At 41.0% G+C, this 20,126-nt stretch overlaps 1 long non-coding RNA gene across 8 annotated transcripts in view; it reads left to right on the top strand.

The window, feature by feature from the left end:
* The window catches only part of LOC119244320 (uncharacterized), a 201,484-nt gene that overhangs the window by 171,713 nt on the left and 9,645 nt on the right, over window positions 1–20,126 (top strand). For all 8 annotated transcript variants that reach the window (XR_008551642.1, XR_008551643.1, XR_008551647.1 and 5 more), the window contains 2 exons: window positions 7,783–7,861; window positions 13,180–13,242. This is a non-coding gene — a long non-coding RNA (uncharacterized LOC119244320). The remainder of the gene's footprint in view (window positions 1–7,782; window positions 7,862–13,179; window positions 13,243–20,126) is intronic.

The raw sequence follows: 20,126 nt of genomic DNA, 5'->3' as shown, positions 1-20,126 counted from the left end.
TAAGTCAGAAAGAAAAAGAAAATACTGGATGGTCTCACTCATAGCAGGAATCTAGAAAACCTAAATAAGAGACCAGGAAAAAGACTAATCAAGGCAAAGTAATAATCAAAATCAACAAGCAACTATAAACCAGAGACACACTATAGGGGGGGGATTACGGAGGGGTGGGGAGAGGAAGAACTAGAGTCAAAATAAGGGGGGGTGCAATTGTATGGGGAATATAACCAAAATGAAAATGCATACATTGTGCAAAGATGAAAAACGATGTAAGAATTATATAAAATAAAATATTAAAAAAAGGAGAGAATAAAAAGGGGAAGATAGGGTGAAGACGTTGTAGAGATGGGGACTAGAAGGAGGGTCTGTTATATTTCTTGGGTCTATTTGCTTCTATTTGCTTGGGTCTATTTGCTTCTCATACTATTTATGAGAAAGTCCTAACTATATAGGGATGAAGAGATTTGATTTAAGATTTAAATCAACTGTTTCATCAACTCAGTTTAAGGTACAGTTCTTCTTATGTTGAGAAAATAAACCTTCACCCTGCCTTCTGTAATCTTTTCCTAAAATGGCAGTGTTCCCGAGGCGTTAGTGTCTCACTATTTTAGTGACCTTGTAGACGAGTGTGTCCCACTGGCAGCATGTAAGAAGTGACCAAGATCTGTCTTCTTGCTTGAATTTTTGTGAGTTCTGCTTTGTTCTATGTATGTGGTGTGAATGACTTGAATGTGACAAAAGAATCAAATGATCTTGCAACTAAACAGAACTTAACTCAATCCACCCTTAAGCTAAACTTTTGCTTACCAAGACCACTTAGGGGTTGGCAGAGAAGAGATGGAAATATAAGATCCACCTTGGCACATTAACAGCAGTGTTATTAAACACACACACACACATATTGTACTCTCAGTAATAATGCCTATCAGACTCCTCTGATTTTTGTTTCTCTTAGACAATATGGTCCAGTGGGAAAAGTTTGGGATCTACAGGCTACTTCTTCAGCTTTGTGTGTTTAGTCTACCTTTCTGAATCTCAATGGAAGGATTTGCATAATGGAAATAATAATTTCCTCTTTGAAACCTACAAGATACTATCAGGATCTATAAATAGCACATTGCAGAAAAAGGCAAGAATCTACATAAAAATGGAAATGGACTCTAACCATCTTATCTTGCTCCCAGAGTGGCCGAACAGGGAAATGAGATTGGAACAATTTATTTTTGTTTCCCTAGTCACAGAGACATTGATATGGGAGATATACTTTTCTGTTCTGTTCTATATTATATAACTTAAAATAGTCTCCTAGAAATATATTATGAAAAATGCCAAGGAAAACTCATTCTTGGTCTTTATCTCAAGGGCACAGAGCTGATGGGGGTGGTGAGGCTGGACTTCATCAGGTTAGGTAGATCAACTAGGCAGGAGTGAAATCACCCTGTCACACATGGTACCTCGCTGTATATGGGGTATTGACTCAAGTTTATTTGACCTCCGACAGAAATACTAATTCAACTGGTTTGTGCACTCAGGATATTTATTGTTGGATTCAGTACAAAATCTGAAGGTGGGGTTCTGAGTTTGGTTTGTTCAGCAGTCCAGTGGCATAATCAAACATCTGAGGCTTTTTTTTTTTTCTGCTCTGAGGGTGATGTTTCTGTTCTTCTCCCCACTCTCAAACCTCACAGCCCCCCTCATGTTGCTACTGAGCTGTCAAAGCTCAGCCATGCTCAGAACAGGACAGGGTGCCAGGAGGCCTCTCCCCAGGGACCAGGCTGGCTGTGCATCCATCACCATGATGCCCATTCCCAAGTCATGGATATATGATTCCTATGATAGATGCACCCCCACAGCTGTGGGACCCAGATGAAGGACATGGGTGTCCAATATCTGAAGAAAATTCGAGGTCTGTAGGCAAAGAGCAGGGGAGAATGACAGTGGAGAGGAAACTGCAGCTAACCTGTGGCAAGAGCCTGCTTTGATAAGAAGACATTTGCATTTTATGAAATTTTTAAACTATGGAATATATTGTTGCCTTCATTTAAGTCATCAGGATTATTTAAAAAATGGCCTAGAATGATACTTTTCTACATCTGTGCTACATCCAAGAAATAAGTCACGTTTCCTCTTTTAACAAAGAGGAAATAAAATTCCTGCATACTGAATTCCCTCTTGAAACCTCATCCTCCTGGTTTTAGAGAATTGCATGTGGTTCAGCCATAGGAGCTGGTATGGGATTTTTTAAAATTAGATTTGGTTAAATCCACTGCATGTCTCTAATCATTTGGTCTATTCACTCTTCATTGTTTGTTATAATCTATAAGTTCACATCTAATTTTTTAACTTTAATCTCGTAAATGAATGCGCTTATCCTGAAATTGTCTTACATTACTTTGAAACTTCCAAAATTTTTGAGTGGCAATGACTGGTCAAAGGAGGAACATGAAATAACAAATCAGGAAGTATACCCTATTTCTGGGAGAGCCCCCTAAATATTTGGTAATGCTTCCTAAGAAAGTGTGAGGTTGTACTTGATATAAACATCCTTTACCTCCCCTTTCTTAGTAAAGTCAGATCTCACCTTTGATTCACACTCAGAACAATTCCAGTAGCTTCTGAAATATGTTCCTAACAATGTTGTCAAACCAGGAAACTTTATAGCATAAACATCATTCTCTCTCTCTCTCTCTCTCCCCCATCCTTCTGTGGGTCCCTGTTACAAGATCAAGTTTCCTTGATATGATGCCCGAGAGTCTTTCCAGTGTTGCTCCTGCCTTCCCCTACATCTTCACAAAGTGCTAACTCAGTCCCATTTCAAAAGTCCTTCAAGGTTGAATTCACTGTAGAATCCAGTCATCAGGAATTGATTGTCCTTCCTTCCTCCCTCTCTCTCTCCCTCTCTCTTTCTAAAAAAGATTCATTTATGTATACAAGAACTAGGGTGCAGGCCAGAGGTGTGTGTGTTGGTGGGGGCGGGGGGTGAGAGGATTCACCAGAGCCAGAGTGGGGAACAGAACAGGCAGACTGACTGAAATACACTGCTGAGGGGAGCAGCGGGCGAGACAGGAGAGGTCTGCCACCCCATGTGGGACCCTCGCTGGTCAGCCGGTATCAATCCAGTGCTGCAGAGGCTGCTGACAGCTTCACAGCTCTGCGCTCAACTGCCTGCGCCACCAGGGGAGGCCCAGGTGTGACTCTAAAGACACTGATGGTCCTTGCTTGCTCATGGGAATCCTCTCCACTAGAAGGGCCAGCAGAAGGTTTTATGCATTTGTAAATTCACATAAAGTAAAGACAGAGAGGGAGATTGATCCCAGAGTACATATTATCAGAATCGGGCTCCAGATGGAGAATTTATGTGATTCGGTGTACGTTTAAATTTAGAATCGCTTTATTCCAAAGCTTAAGAGGAGAGGAAGGAAACATTTTGGCCTTGACTAATTAAATAAGTATAAGGAGTTTCCCTAAAACTTAAATGTGGGTGACTGTTGGCTTATTCACAGAATTTATGATTTATCTCAACCAGGTTTATGATTTCTCCCCTTATTTTTTCTCTTTTAATATATATTAAAAACATCTTTATGATGAGAAATTTTGTTTTTTTCATAAGATGATAAGTGCTGCAGGGGGAGAGATGAAAACCATCATGAGGACTACAGTCTGCAGGGTGAGGGTGGTGAGCCCTGGAGTCAGGGGTCCTGGGGATCTCAGGGGTGCCCTGCCTCCCTCCAGGCTCTTCTCTTCAGCCCTCCCCCTCTGCTTCACCTTCTCCCCTATTATTGATTCTGACCATCATCTAAAGTGGAACAATGATTCTTTCTTTTTAAATCAAAAAAGAAAAAAATTGCGTGGAAATTCTGTAATAGGTTGGTGGAGCAGGATTACTTAGTTATATGAAATAATTTAATGTGGGCAGAATTATATATGCCTTGTCATATAATTAAATATGCATGTGCATACATGTGTATACACACATATATGTATTTGCATAGGTATATGAACATGTGTGCTCATATTAATTATATTATATGACATAATATATATAATCACACATGTGCATGATGCATATTCCCACAGACATGTTTATGAGTATGTGGACATGTGTGCACCCACACATGCCTATTTAAATTGTGATGATATTTCTTTGATTTACCCTGTTCTTTCTTTCCCCTGCCTAGCAGGTGACCCCCCACTTCCCTCCCCACAACCAGCCCCACCATCTTATCTGAAGTATTTATTTACCTCAGGGAGGATTAAGATTACTCTAAAGGGACTACAAAAAGAAAGAGGAAACAATATTCAGCTTTTAACATCAGGTGGAAGAATTTGAGATTATGGCAAGTTGAGATTATGGCAAGTTGGCCTTGATTGAGAAAAATTCAAAATTCACTTAAATTCTTACCAGCCCATTTGGATTCAGGCTTGGAAGACAGGATCACCTATTTCTTTCTTTTTTTTTTTTTTTAAGATTTATTTATTTATGCATACAAGAGCTGGGGCACAGGCCAGAGATGCGGGGGGTGAGAGACAGAGTGGGGAACAAAACAGGCAGACTGAGGGAAATACACTGCTGAGGGGAGCAGTGGGCGAGACAGGAGAGGTCTGCTGTGCCATGTGGGTAGCTCCCTGGCTGGCCGGGGATCGAACTCGTGCTGCAGAGGCTTTGGATTGCTTCAAAGTGTGGTGCTCAACCCCCTGCGCCACCAGGGAGGCCCCAGGATCATCAATTTCTTCAGAGGAAGACTCCATTTCTTGAACCAGGCAGCTAAGCTCCTCAAGAAGGGATGTACTTGAAACTCAGGAAGAGGAAGACGAAACTCCCCCATTTTAACTCAGAGTGTGGGAGGGAGGAGAGAAACAGAAGAGATGTGTCAGAATTAGGCTTGATTCTGAGTAACAGGAAGTCTAAGTGGGGGTTAAAACAAGATAAATATGTGTTTCTCATTCCTGTGGTTGCCTGGAAAAGGGCAATTCAAAGATGTGCCATCACATAGCTACCTCATGGCCCAAGATAGCTGCTCCAGCTCTAACCACCTCACTTGCATCCCAGTCAATTAAGAGAGAACAAAGTGGAAAATGTACTGTTATTCAGGGAAGTCATAGAAAGTGATAATTACTCTAAGGGTTCAATGAGTGAATCAATATTGGGGGGTGAAGAGTAGGGTGAACAGATCTGGAGGTGTGCTATAGATGACCAGAAATGAATAGGAGACTCAAGAGCAGGAGAATTTGTCTACATCCACGACAGTCTGGATACTCCACCCTTTTGGAAAGGGCCTTCTGGTGCTCGGGATGACGCATGGTGTGCCTGCGGCGACACCACTTCTCACCACACCATGTCTATGGGATGAGAAGTTCCCACAGTCTTCTGTGGGAGGGGGCGGGGAGCATGTTGGGTCAGACTATGAGCTAGTGGAGGTCTAGTGTTAGAATGAAGATGCAATGGAGCATGGACCTTTGCGCCGAGGCCTGCAACCATATAAACTGTAGACAATCAGCCTGAAATCCTCTGACACCAGATGTCCCCAGAGTCTCTGATCTGATTCAGAGTCTCTGAATCTGATCCATTGTCTTCCTGCCGCCATGATGACACAGGGGCCTCCCCATACAGTGGCAAAATCTCGAGGAGGAGGGAAAGAGGGGATGGAAACCCAGAAGACAGCATTTATCTTCGAGAAGCTTAGCTAGAGAAAGCGACGACTTCAATAGGAGAGGCTCTCACTCTGAAACTTGGCATGGCAGCGTTTTTCTTTCCCAACAACTTAGTGGAGTGGGTGTGTGTGGGAGGAGAGTGTGGGTGATGATAGATTCCTGAGAAAGTTTAGATGAGTTATGGCAAATAAGTAGCTTTTTTCATTAAGCATCTCAGCTTAGCATGAGTGAATTTGCTATCCTGGGTATGGACATACGAAAACCACACTTGTGATGCCAAATTACTTATTTTTGTATTCACCCTTCTCAGAGTGTAAAGTGAGCAGACATTAAAATTATTGAGATTTTTAGGGCTAGTGTAGAGATGTGAAATTTAGCAGTATGATCAGCCTGAAGCCTTGTCCTTAGGGATATACCATTTATACAAAAGATCTTGTTAGCAAGTGATTAAATCTTTAAAATGGAGAAGTGCCAGGAAAGATAAAAGTTGGATGGTCAAGAGAATGAATCACCCACAAACCAGCTGTTTTCAGGTTTGCAACATTCAAGCAGAGACTCAGCACTCTTATGCAGTGCTGGGTCACAGTCTGGGTACCGGAGGGGAGACATTTCAGTTACACACTTTCCCTTGTCACCCACCAGCACATTCAGAGGAGATCAGGTGCATCCTGGGTGATATGGCCCTAGAAAATCAGCCAGCATATTCAAATGCACTTCTGAAATGATGATTTTTTAAAATTACCAAAAAAACTTGTTTTCTTTTTTCAGTGTTAAACCCAGACTCACAGATTCCAGACAGAGAGCAATTATATGGGGCTATTGTGTCACTCTTGCTGCAATTTAGATAAAATCAGGGCACACGTGGCTTGTACGTACACATGTGTGTGCACACACAACATACATACATTCCATGAGGTGTTCTGTTAACCCACACACACCCCGCAAAACCAGTCCAACAACTGGAATCAGATGACAAGCTTCATTCCTAGAGCACTGTGGCAAAAAAAAAAAAAAAATATATATATATATGGTTTATATATATATAAATCCTACTTTTTGTTTGGCAAAAAGTAGGGATCCCATTCTCTAGAGACCCATGGAGTTCAGGTGGACTGACCACCCCTGTAGTGCTTACATAAAGTGAGTGTCTCTGAGCTGCTGATTGCCATTTTAGTAGATCAAATGTCTAAGGGGAGACTTTTTCTCTGCTTTGTTCCTGATGTTTTAAAAAAATGAAAAAAAAAATAGCAAAAGATACAATCTTTAATGAAATAAGGGTTTTTGCCCATTGCTATTCTTGTGTTTGGCCTACTAAGCTGGCTGGTTGCCCCCCACAGTCTGATGTTGACACAGATCGGCAGAGAGAACCTTAAACTGCTGTAAACACCTACAAAGTGTAGCTTCCCGCACACGGCTGGTGATGAGGCCTCTGCACATATCATCTGATAAGCTCAAGTCAGGAGTCACTGGATTGCTGTGCTTTCTCTGCAGATGTCCAAGACTCGAAGGCTTTTAATGTTTTCATAAGTAAATTACCTAAACATGTATATTCCTAGTGCACATACTAACTCATCAGGGGCCAAAGTGAACCTGAGATTCTGCAAAAGATCAGGGGCTGTTCACTTGATGTGTTGTAACTCCAAGATCGAGTTTTGATGAGAATCACCCAAATATCTGAAATTACATTGATTGGCAGTTATGGGATTCCTTTTAGCAAGGAATTAGCACAATTTTAAGTGAAAGGTTGGCTGTTCTTCCATTGTGGACACCATGTGCACTCTAAGGGAAAGAGTTATCAGTAGGACTTTGATGAAGGAAGAACCCTTTTCTAACATCAAGAGGAATTTTGATGTTAGAATTGGTCATTCCGTTCATTTCCTCCTATGCAGATATATCATGTCTGTCTTACAATGTCTCAGAGGTTGAGGTAACCGTATTTTCTTTGTGCCACTATTTGGGATTCAGTGAATGTGAGACCAGGTGTCTAGGCCAAAAAACAATAAATCATAACAATATCCCTCCATCATCACCAGGTGGAAGACCCTTTATTCAATGAATCATAAAGTCATGAACAGAAATGCCTGGGTGATGGAAATTTCAACTGATACTAATAAAATCTTTATTCTCTTCCAGATCACTTTTATATAACGGAGGCTGGGATGAGGGGTGGCATGTAAAACGAGTGTTTCAATACCTTGGATAAAGAACTTAGGTAAGTAAAGAGGGAGTGCTCTTTGGCTGTCAATTTTCCTTTGCTCCTTCCCTTCATTTTCTCTTCAGGCTTCAATCAACACTCTAGACTAGGTGGGGAAGCACCAGCCAGAGCTTTGCTTGGCTTTGGGGATAGCTGTATATGTACAACTTTAAATTGTATGCAGTGGCCACTGATGGAGGCCATAGCAAGGATTTTACCCCACATGACTTTAGAGCAAATCATCGTGCTTTTCTGTAGGATTTCCGTGTCATCCATCAAATCAAATTTTTTTTAAAGATTTATTTATGTATGCATACAAGAGCTGGGGTACAGGGTACCCAGGCCAGAGGTGTGGCGGGTAAGAGGATTCACCAGAGACAGAGTGGGGAACAGAACAGGCAGATTGACTGAAATACACTGCTGAGGGGAGCAGCAGGAGAGTCAGGAGAGGTCTGCTGTGCCATGTGGATTGCTCCCTGGCTGGCCGGGGATCAAACTCATGCTGTGATGGCTGAGGATTGCTTCATAGTACTGTGCTTAACCACTTGCACCACCAGGGAGGCCCCTCAAATCAAAATCTTTTTTTTTTTTAAGTCTTCAGTAATTTATGGCAGCCCAAGTTTAAGAATTTCCCTTTCAAAAAAAAAAATTTTTTTTGTCTTCATAAGGTAACAAATTACTACATTATCTCTTCAGTTCAATTTTGGCTAGTTAAAATCATGCACACTAAATCCAAAAATGCTAAAAAATGGACAATATTAAACTATTTTGTACCACCTTAGGTATTATTAATCGCGCCACTTATTTTCAATCAGGTCATAACAGTTCATTCATAGATTATCTTGTAAAAAACATCTAGCTATTTTAAAAGAATTATTCATTTTCAAACTCTTAAGTAAAATACACAAGTTCATTAAATTCAGTAATTCTAAATTGCAAGATTTGTTAACAAGGTAACAAAATTGAATTTGTAAACTTAACTAGAATTGACATCATTAAATTGAAATTGATTATCAAAAACTGATTCTTACCATTGCCCTTCTAAGTAACAATTTTTTTAAAAAGGTATCTAGCATGTTAGAAAGAATCATCATTTATAATTTAAAGTACTCAGTTATTTTTCTGGCATTTGTAAGTTATTTTTTCTTCACAGGTCTATATACATGGAATTAAATTTTTATTTATTTATTTATTTTTTCATGTTTTAAAAATTAACTTTATTAAAGGGTAATGGATATACAAAAAATGCATCTTATTTTAAGAGTATGTTTTAATGAATTTTGACAAATGTATGCACCCATGTAAACATACTACCGTCACAATATAAAATGTTTCCTGAAACCCCAAAAGTTCTTTCATGGCCCTTTGAATCAATCCTTACTTCCTAGTTTCAATCTGCTTTCTGTTATGGCAGATTAATTTTGCTGCTTCTAGAGTTGCAGATGAATAGAACCAGACAGTATGTATTCCTTTGTGTCTAATTTCTTTGGCTCAGTTTAATATGCTTTTGAGTTTCATCCTTGTTGTTTCCGCATATATCAGTAGTTTAAACCTTTTTATTACTAAATTGTATTATTTTGAATAGAGAAACACATTTATCTATCATTCACTTGTTGATGGGCAAATGGCGCATGGGTGGTCCTAATGCCAGAAAGGACTCTGTGCATGCAGCTCAAAGCTAGTCTTCTCTTTCCAATCGTAGATTCCATACCAACCATGTATAATTCATGGATACTTTTAGGTTAAGCCTCACAGAGTTTTCTCAAAAATAAATAAATAAAATGAGAGGGGAGGCAAAAGAAAACGCTGTGTTAAGCAACCCAAGCAAGCCCAGGCACTACAGGAGGGAGGTAAGATATTCCAAGTGAACGGAATCTCTGGCAATCTTTTTTTTTTTTTTTTTTTCCATTTGCACTGATTCCCTTCTGGGCCAAAACAATTTGTAGCTAAGAACAGGCAAAAAAAAAAAAAAAGTTGATTTTTAATCTCTCCAACACTAAGGGGGTTGTCTCATCACCCAGAGGAGATGTGAATTTTTATCCTTTATCTAATCTTTAACATTCTGCCTCAGCACTTGGGGAGTGGCACTGGCCCAATTTCGAGCACTGATTTCTTTTGGAAACTGTGGTTCCCGACATTATTTACAAAATCCTCTCCCATCCTACCCCAATCCCAATCAATCCACATGTTTCTGACTTCAAAGTCACTCCCCACTTGACATGCCCTTGAACTTGACAATAAAATCCCTTAGTTATACATCTTGGGAGGTGGCGAAGATCTATATTTTAGATCATAGTCTTGTTCTCATGTCACCAAATGATGATTTGACATGATTGAGTTATTAAATTTTTTGGTCTCTCCTTTAGGAGTTTAAATTATTTCCAGCTTTATTGAGCTATCATTAACATCCAGCACATATAAGTTTAAGTACAGAATAATGACTTCAAATGTATGTATTTTGATATGATCGCCAAAATAAGGTTAGTTAACACCTCCATCCTCTTGTATAATTACCATTTTTTTGGGTGATGATAACTTTTAAGACCTACCCTCTTGACAGCTTTCAAGTATATAATACCCTGCTGTTAGCTCTAGTCATCAGGGTATATATTAAATCCCCCTAACTTAATCATCTCATAGCTGGAAGTTTGTGCCCTTTGATCAACATTTCCCTATTTCCCTCACCCCTTTACCCCACTCTGTCAACCACCATTTTACAGAAATTCATTTTTTTTTAAAAGATTTACTTATTTATTTATTTATACAAGAACCGGGTACAGTTCAGATGTGCGGGAGGGTGAGAGGATTCACCAGAGCCAGAGCAGGGAACAGAACAGGCAGACTGACGAAATACACTGCTGAGGTGAGCAGCCGGAGAGCCAGGAGAGGTCTGCCGCACCATGTGGGATTCTCACAGGCCGGCAGGATCGAACCCATGCTGCAGAGGTTGCGGACAGCTTCACAGCGCTGCACTCAACCACCTGCGCCACCAGGGAGGCCCCAGAAATTCATTTTTAAAACCAAGAAAAGATATAAACTATTGGAAATTGGGTATAATCATGAGGTGGGACAACAAATTTGGGGTTTGACCTGCTTGAAAATCCCAGGTGACCTTCCAAAATTGACCTTGCATAAATTATAATGAATATGTTTACAGACTTTTCCTCCCAGACTTACTCATCAACTGTATTTTCTCTACAGGAATATCCAGTATCATCTAAGTGGATAATTAACATTCAAGGTGCTAAGACCATGTCCACATGATGAAAAGTGTTTGGGAAAGGAATAAATGAGTGCATTACTAATGAAAGATTTTTTTTCCTTTGCAAAAAGTCATTGAATTATGCTATCCAGACAGCCCAATGTCTGATAATGCATTGATAAATGGGGGAATAGACAATCACATTAAGAATGTGAGAACATCATTTGCAATTCTCAAAGTTGGTATTCAGAATCAACAAGCTATGAACTTTCTCTCAAAATTAGAAGCAATCACTTCCTCACCTGAGTGGCATCCATGGAGACAGAAAAATGAAACACATACTTTTTCTGTTCCCAAGAGCCTTGAGTCCAGAAGTGTTTTTCAAACTGGGTTGGGTGAGAGCCACATTAAGTACTAAATTTTACATTGCAGCCCAGATGCAAATGCATATGTCTAACTGAAACTAAACTTTCCAGTGTAATGTTTGCTTTATTACCCACAGTGAACACTGATCTTTTCTATTATATTCTGTTTCACTTAAAAAATTAATGCTAGGGGCCTCCCTGGTGGCACAGGCGGTTGAGCACTGCACTGTGAAGCTGTCCGTAGCCTCTGCAGTGCAGATTTGATCCCGACCAGCTGGCGAGAATCCCACATGGCGCGGCAGACCTCTCCTGGCTCTCCCACTGCTCCCCTCAGCAGTGTATTTCTTCGTCAGTCTGCCTTTTCTGTTCCCCGCTCTGTCTCCAGTGAATCCTCTCACCCTCCCGCATATCTGGCCTGTACCCCAGTTCTTATATAAAAATAAATAAATCTTTAAAAAAAATTAATGCTAGGTGCAACCCATAAAATTCATGTCCCAAATAGGAAGTTGTGAACTGCACTTTGCAGAAGAGGGAATAGCAGTTATCGTCAGCCTACATTTTTGATGAAGGCAGAAGATGGACTCAGAAGTTTGCACAAAAATTTGTATTCATAAAATTTGTATTCATAAGTATTCATTCATTTGTATTCATAAAATTTGTATTCATAAGTTGGTGGACTAAACACAGGCCTATGGTCATGGTATATGCTGTAGAATCAGGCTCAATAAAAATGGAATGAGATGATTAATAGAACATAGTAGGAAGAAGGTGCAAGGGGTGAGCCATAGCACACCAGGAGGTGACTAGAGGAGGGATGGTTTCATCTGAACAAAGGTTTTAGGCTGATTCTTAAGTAAAGTGGCAGTTGGTGTGGCTCTAAGTATCAAGTACTTTCTGGACAAATAATGAGATGATGAGAAAAGTTGAAAACCTTTTGTGACATTTGAATCCCGGATTCTATACTTAGTTTTGTAAGTGTGGGTACATCTCAGTGCTAGTTTTCTGTCCTTTAATGTTGGGGTGATGATATCTGACTAAAGTGGCTATGATGAGAATTTCTAATAATGCACATAACAGACATTATAGGGCTTCATGTGTAGCAAGTGCTCCATCCACCATCCATCCATCCATCCATCCATCCATCCATCCATCCATCCATCCATATTATATTGTGTGTCAGAGGTTGTTATGTTGACAGGTAGCCCTTATCTTTGCCCAGCACCTGGGTTTAGCATTCTGTCTTTCTGGTTCTAGCATCTGACAAACAGGATGATTGCACCTTTGTGGCTGACTGAGGGACCAACGAAGACCTATTGGGTTACAGTCAGATCTGTGCTAGAAATGACAGGAAGTTGTTCACCAGGCTGGAGGAGGGCCTAAAACCCTAGGTTATCATTAATATTATCTTCAAAATACATACTTTGGGTGCCATGTGTTGGAAAATGTGTACTATAATCAACTATAAATAAGTATACTTATGCTCAGCTATATGTATATTTAGATACAGCTCAAATATTTTTCCATGTCATCTATGTTATAATAATTAAAGCAAATGTATTTAGTATTTAATTTTATGGCTATTTTTATTTTACTGATCCTCCATTTAGGTTATTGTTAAAATTTCACAACTTTATTTCCTCATAGTTCAATTGTTGTACTAATGCATATTTATTTATTTTAAATGAGAAACATAGCAAATGTTTAAATTGTTTTGAACAGGACATCAAAGAGATGTATGTTTGACCCTGTTTATTGCTCCTTACTCACAGTACCCAGGACATGGAAACTATACAAGTACCCATAAACAAATGGATGGATAGAGAAGATGTGAGGTATGTATATATGTATCTATCTACATATACACACACACACAGGCACATACACAATGGAGCTAGGAGAAAGAAATATATCCTGTCATTTGAACAACATGGATGGATCCTGAAAACATTATCCTAAGATGCACAGAGAGAAATGGTATATGATATCACTTATGTGTAGAATCTGCAAAAGCCAAATTTGTAAAAACAGAGAATAAAATTCTCAGCCCAGATTACCAGGGCTTGGGGTGTGAGGGGATTGATTGTTGTTGTTTAAGGGTACAGACTTGCAATAGCAATAAATAAGGCCTAGAGATCAAATACACAGTAAAGTAAATAGTGTATTATAATTACCAAACTTGCTAAGAGGCTAGAACTTATTTCAACTACTAGAAACAAATGATAATTATGTAATGGTAATAGGATTGCGTTGCTAATTATTGCAACTATGAATGTTGTACATCTTAAATTTATACAATGTTATTTGGCAAATATATGTCAGTAAAGAATTAAAAAAAAATTAATGATGAGAAGAGTAAATTGTTTTGAGCTAACAAGATTCATTTTCTAAGTCAACTGGTTGACCAAGTTGCCCAGACAACTCATATTATAAGGTGCCTGAACACCTGATTATTTCAGTCAGTTGGAAAAAACAACTGGTCAATCCAATGCCTGATGCTATCTTTTCCCCCCTTAAATGGGAAGACATATCAAATTCTTAGAATAGTTTGCAATCTCATCCTGCCTTATGTGGCAGAACGTGCTAACTGACAGAAGACACCGGTCAGCAGTAGGCTTTCATTTTTCAGATGCCATATCAGAAAGAATTCCTCATATTGCTTTTCTCAGCTAAGTCTACAGTTCTCAGTTAATTTCTCAATGAAGTCTAGTTAGGGACAAAACTAACTGGCCCTTTCACATATCCCCAACGTGATGATCAGTAACTGCCATTAGAAAAGACAGAAAACATCGAGTATTGCCTATAGTAGCGAACAAGAAAAATTTGTTTGATGGAATTGAAGATAAAATTGTGTTTCAAGGTCTTTAAAGAATTCCTCCTCAGTGCGAGTCCAGGGTTGGAACTCCACATCATAACTACTGGTCACTGTGAATTCAGCTAAAGCAGATCTGGGCTTGCTGAATCCTTCACTCAGTCATCCATGCCTTCATTCTCAAGATAGACTGGCATGATCACAAATGGGGAACAGGAATTAGGAAAAATGAAGTGAAAGAAATTATAATGAAAGAGACTATGGATGCAGATTTACAGATGCTCCAAAGAACAGTGTTTCCTAGACCCCATCTGATTTGATATGAGTCTATACATAGTGCAGGTCTGTTTCTATTCATATGAAGGAAAGAAAAACCGACCAGTCACAGCACCAGCTGTTTAATTTGTGGCCATCATTATTTTCACATTAGCACCTGTTGAATTAGGGGTATTAACACCAGTTGATTTTGTCTGCACATCTACATAGTAAAATGTTCTTGACTGTGAGTACAGTGTGGAAAAGAGTCATATTAATAGACTATGATATATAAAAAATAATGGAAAGTTGTCCTAGAGGTTTCTAACAAATTAGTGAAAAGCTTGGGTTGCCTAAACAGACCTCAAAATTAGGATAAATGCTTTGAGAAATTCTGAGACCAAGCAGCAGTCACCACATTCCCATTTGTATAATGAATGCGACTGGTCTGGTGTTTTAGTCCTGGGTTGAACTTTGTGGCTCCAGAGACTGACAAAGACACAGCCTTGCTTTGAAAGTACAAAAGGTCCAGATAACTTGGCTTATTTGTATGTGTATATGTATGTGTATGTGTGTGTGTGTGTGTGTGTGTGTGTGTGTGTGTGTGTGTTTGATTGAAGTTCATGGGGTATTGTAGTGAGTTTGTATTTAAGAATTTAGGAAAATGGGCCTCCCCTGGTGGCGCAGGCGGTTGAGCGCAGTGCTGTGAAGCTGTCTGCAGCCTCTGCAGTGCCGGTTCAATCCCGGCCAGCAGGCGAGGGTCCCACATGGTGTGGCAGACATCTCCTCTCTCACCCACTGCTCCCCTCAGCAGTGTATTTCGTCAGTCTGCCTGTTCTTTTCCCCGCTCTGTCTCTGGTGAATCCTCTCACCCTCCGCCGCTCATCTGGCCTGTACCCAGGTTCTTGTATAAATAAATAAATCTTTAAAAAAGAAAGAATTTAGGAAAGCTATTAATCACTGGTATTTCCATAGCCAACAGATTTATTACTTGAAATGACTATTTATGAAACAAGAAAAATTAGAATACCATCAGATGAGGTTACTCTTGAATGAAGAGCTTAGAAATAATCAAGTTCCTATTTTTTCTAAATCATTTCTACCAGTCTCTGTTTCTTCATTGAATTAGTTAATTAATATGACACTTTAGATACTTCTGGTCACCTCTGACTTGGGTATTAAGGTGCAAAAAAGAAACTTCCTTGTCACATAGCCACTTTCTCTGCCCTAACATCAGGATTTTGGTACCATGTTAACTTTAAAGACACATAAAATATAATACTACAATAGTCTTTTGATAATTAAACCTATCTCATTTGAGGTGGTGTGTAAAATACCTCCAAGTAGTGAGAATACGTCTCCTTACAGGATTAGAAATCAAGCCTTTTCTCCCCTTCGCCTTGGGTATTTGGCTTCACACTGTATTTGAGTTCACCTGGCTTCAGCTTTTTGATTTCAGGCCTCTTAGCAGCATCAGAAAGCCTACGGCATGGCGCATCCATCCAAACCACCTGGAGGACTGACGAAAACATGGGGCACTAGACCCACCCTGGAATTTCTGCTTTGGTGGGGTTGAGTCCTGAGGCTTGTCATTCTGATCAGATCTCGGTGCACACTGAAGCTGCCAGTCCAGGGACTACATTTTGAGAACACTGCTTTTAAAAGACTCCATTTTGGGTTTGTTTCAGCTTTTTTGCTCAGTGACATGGGCAGCAACCTTGAACTTGTAGAATGAAGCTGTGAGAGCAAGCAGCGGGCAGAGACCACGTTCGCTAAGTAGGACTCCTATTTTCTTGGTGAGGGTGCAAATTCCTGGTCTATATCACTCTGGATAAATGGTTGTACTGACAGCCAGCCGTCCCCTTGAACGTCGCACTTGGGAAAGTGTTACAATAGTCAGACACATTGAGCTGGGTGGGGGAGTCGCTGCTGAAGATCTTGTGGGACAGGCACATAATCAGTACTTAGCAATTTGCTGAATGAACATGCAAGCCAATCAGTGACATCCTTTCTAACTCGGGTGTGTAGCTAGTTCGCGGCCACCCCCATCATTTTCTCCCCCATGACTGTTTGGAGGAGAAAATTAGGAGGAAAACCATTCTCTTCACATAGCAGTCTCTTAGCCATCAGGACACACTTCACTTTTTTTCTAAGGTCTCCTGAGATCTCCTTATGTTCAAGAAAATTTTGAAGTCCTAAAAAGCAGAAATCACTCTCCCCCTTGTATAGAAAGAGGAAGAGAGCCCAGGGAAGGGATCCCCAAGACCACTGAGCTAATGAATGATGGGGTGAAACTGAGCCCCAGTGCAATTGGGCCCAGTAGGGCCTTCCCCCACCCTCCTTGTGCCCAGGCTAACAAAGGGTTAACACACACCAGGAGCAGCTGTGCTCACACCACTGCCCTGGTGGGTATTGAGAAGGAATCAGCTGTTGGGGTGCTAAGAATTCCCCCAGGACCCTGCTTTCGGTTGGTGCTGCAATCAAAAGCTTCCAACACCTGTGGAGCCACCTCACCTGGGAGCACGCACACCTGTTGGCCACTGACTTTCACCCTCAGATGCAGGCAGAAACCAGAGAATAGGTAGAGACCGTCCTAGGATTACCTGGCTGCCCATCCCTGCTCCCTGCTGCCTTTCTTGCCTGTGAACCTTGAACTCCCCTCTGCCTCTCTGTACCTTAAAGCCGATTCTACTCACACGAAGCCTAGACCACCCGATCTTAGCGAAAGCTTGCAAACAGTCTAGGCAGCCTCAGCAGGACTCACATGTCATTGAAACTAACCCCACTGATGCTGTCCCTGGCACAAAGCAGGCGACTGCACATTTATTATAGAGCAAATGGATATTGTCCCGAAGACAAAGCCCATCATTGGTTGACACCTGATATTCAAAATATTTTGTGTGCTTGCCTGTTGGGGTGGGGTGGGGGAGGGATCTGTGCTATGCATTGGGGTGTGTGAGGTGAGGTTGCTGATCTATACCTTGCCCTGAAAAGATTTTAGTGAGGAAAACAAAGAAACCAATGACAGTCCTGCATGCACACAGAGAAAAGCTCTGTCTTGTGCAGAGACACAGGACATGCCTGCAACCTGCTGTCCAGCTGACGCTGCAATCTAGATCTTTCTCTTCAAGATCCAGTGTTAGCTAAGACTGCTCCTTGTTTCCCTGCTACCTGCTCTGTCTAGCTCTCTCTCTGGCTCATTTAGCTCTGGGTGTGGGGCTTGCCCTCCTCCTGGCATAATTTTGATCCTAGCTAGTGGCACCAGCATCAGTGGGTAGCTAGACTTGGCTATAAATTAAATCTGTGACTCTCAATGTGGCAGGCCAAGGAAGTGGCAGCAGCTCCTCCCTTTCAGACACCTACCAGGGATCCTTCTGAAGGAGCATGGATTTGTCCGCTCCTGTCAATCTTCTGGAACAGGAGGTGTGAGAGAGACTGAATGAGCTACAGTCCAATTAAAATTGTCCCTACATGGAGGTGAGAATTTCAAAGGCCAATAAAAGTCACTCCGTGCAGAAGCACTCCAGGATCTGGGTGTTCAAGGGATGGTTCTCTTTCTCGATTTAGAAAGAACGACGTCATTCCAAAAAGAGCTGTGTTGAAGAACATGTTAATTAACCTAGTTGTGCTTGACCAAAGGGAAATGTCACAAAGCATTATTCCCCTGAAGTAACATCCCACTTCAGAAAATAGACGGGTCGTAGAAACATTGGGGGGGGGCATTTTGTGGCATTAATTCCCTAGAAGTTTGGCCCTTAGTGCAAGGCTAATAACGTACTTGGATGAAACCATAGCTGTTCAACTTCCTACCATTATTTCCAGAAAGCCCCACAAGCCTGGCATCCTGCAGGCAGAGCTCATTTACAATTTTTATCTCCCTATAGTCAATTCTGAAATTCCGGTGGTCATGTTCAGACAAAACTTACCAGAAGAGTCATTTCACTTGCAAACATCTTCATTTTCAAGACATTTTGAATCTCCAAATCTGCTCGATGGGAGTCTTCTTGATTTTGATGTGTTCATTCTGGCTGAATCAATTTAGTGTTTCAGAAACCAACTGCAACATTAAAAATTATGTTTTTTTCCCACTGGCTTATTCTGTCTGAGCAAGGACAGTGACTTTTATCAAGACTCTAGTAGAAAGACTTTTCGTTTCTATTTTTTATGGAGAGTGTATTTGGTCAACTGCAGCAGAAAATTCTTCTGCTCCTTGCTGAGCCTGCCTTGGAAGGGAAATTTTTGAGAACTTTGGAAACACTGGCAAGGGTCCCAAAGAGGTACACACCCCAGGGGGCTGAGACAATGGCAGATATCCCCTCGGGGAGCGCATGGTTTGGGGAGAAGGACCCCCACTCGGGGAGCAGATAAACCTGGGTTTAGCACCCAGGTCTGCCACTTATTCCTTGTGTGACGCACCTCTCCACAAAAAGAGGGGATGGTCAGATCTTCCTGCCTGCTGAGTCAGGATGAGTCTGTGAAGCGCCTGGAACAGTGGCTGACCCTTCCTAAAGGGTGTTAAGTGGAAGTGATTTTTTTTTTTAAAGATTTATGTATTTTTGCATACAAGAACTGGGGTATGGGCCAGAGGTGTGGGAGTTGAGAGGATCCACCAGAGACAGAGTGGGGAGCAGAACAGGCAGATTGAGTGAAATACACTGCTGAGGGGAGCAGCAGGCGAGACAGGAGAGGTCTGCTGCTCCATGTGGGTAGCTCCCTGGCTGGGGATCGAACATGTGCTGCAGTGGCCGCAGATAGCTTCATAGGTTGTGTCTTAATGCCTTGTGCCACCAGGGAGGCCCGGAAGTGATCATTTTTACTGCGTTCTGCTGGCAAACTTGTCCAGAATATGCTGGACCTGATTCCCCTGGCGTTGTTCTGATTTCTCTGTTGAGAAATGAGGTGCCCTCCCTCAACCCCTCCTGACAGTTGTGCTTGCAACAGTACTGACTGGTTCAGAGTACTGGGCCACGGGATGAAATGTATTTTTGGAAAGTCAGGTGCTGCTTAGAATTCTAAATAATAAAGGGTAAAACAACAATAACAACAACAACAAAAAAAAACTACCTAGAAAGCAAGAGATCACAGGTTACAAAATACTTCAGAAAAATAAAAACTGGTTCTAAAAAATAAAGATCCTTTTTTGTTGTTCAGAAAATATGTAGTAATTTAACATGGACCCCGTGGGGGAGGCAGAGATGGTGCATTTAAAAGTGATAGTTACTGTGAATCTTCTTTCTCCTTTTCTATAACCAAACTCACTCAACTTAGAACTCACTAAACTTCTCCTTTGTTAGAAAAAAGGTGTGATGGTTGATTTTTGAAACAAACTTAATGCCCTCAAGTTAACTTAGTTGCTTCTGCTTTATTATTTTTAAGATTTACTTATTTATTTATGCATAGAACTGGGGTGTAGGCCCGAGGTGCGGGGTGAGAGTTTTCACCAGAGTCAGAGCGGGGAACAGAACAGGCAGACCGAAATACACTGAAATACACTGAATACACTGAACTACACTGCTGAGGGGAGCAGCGGGCGAGACAGGAGAGGTCTGCCGCACCATGTGGGTAGCTCCCTGGCCAGGGATCAAACTCAGGCCATAGGGTATGATAACGCTGAGGCCCCATCACTTCTGTTTTAATAGGTCACCACTATGT

This window comes from Talpa occidentalis, unplaced genomic scaffold, assembly GCF_014898055.3.
Source record: "Talpa occidentalis isolate TD23 unplaced genomic scaffold, MPIMG_talOcc4v2.1 talOcc4.14, whole genome shotgun sequence".
Lineage (NCBI taxonomy): Eukaryota > Metazoa > Chordata > Mammalia > Eulipotyphla > Talpidae > Talpa > Talpa occidentalis.
The sequence above is the reverse complement of the archived record's forward strand: the minus strand, read 5'-3'. Positions and strand labels throughout refer to the sequence as shown.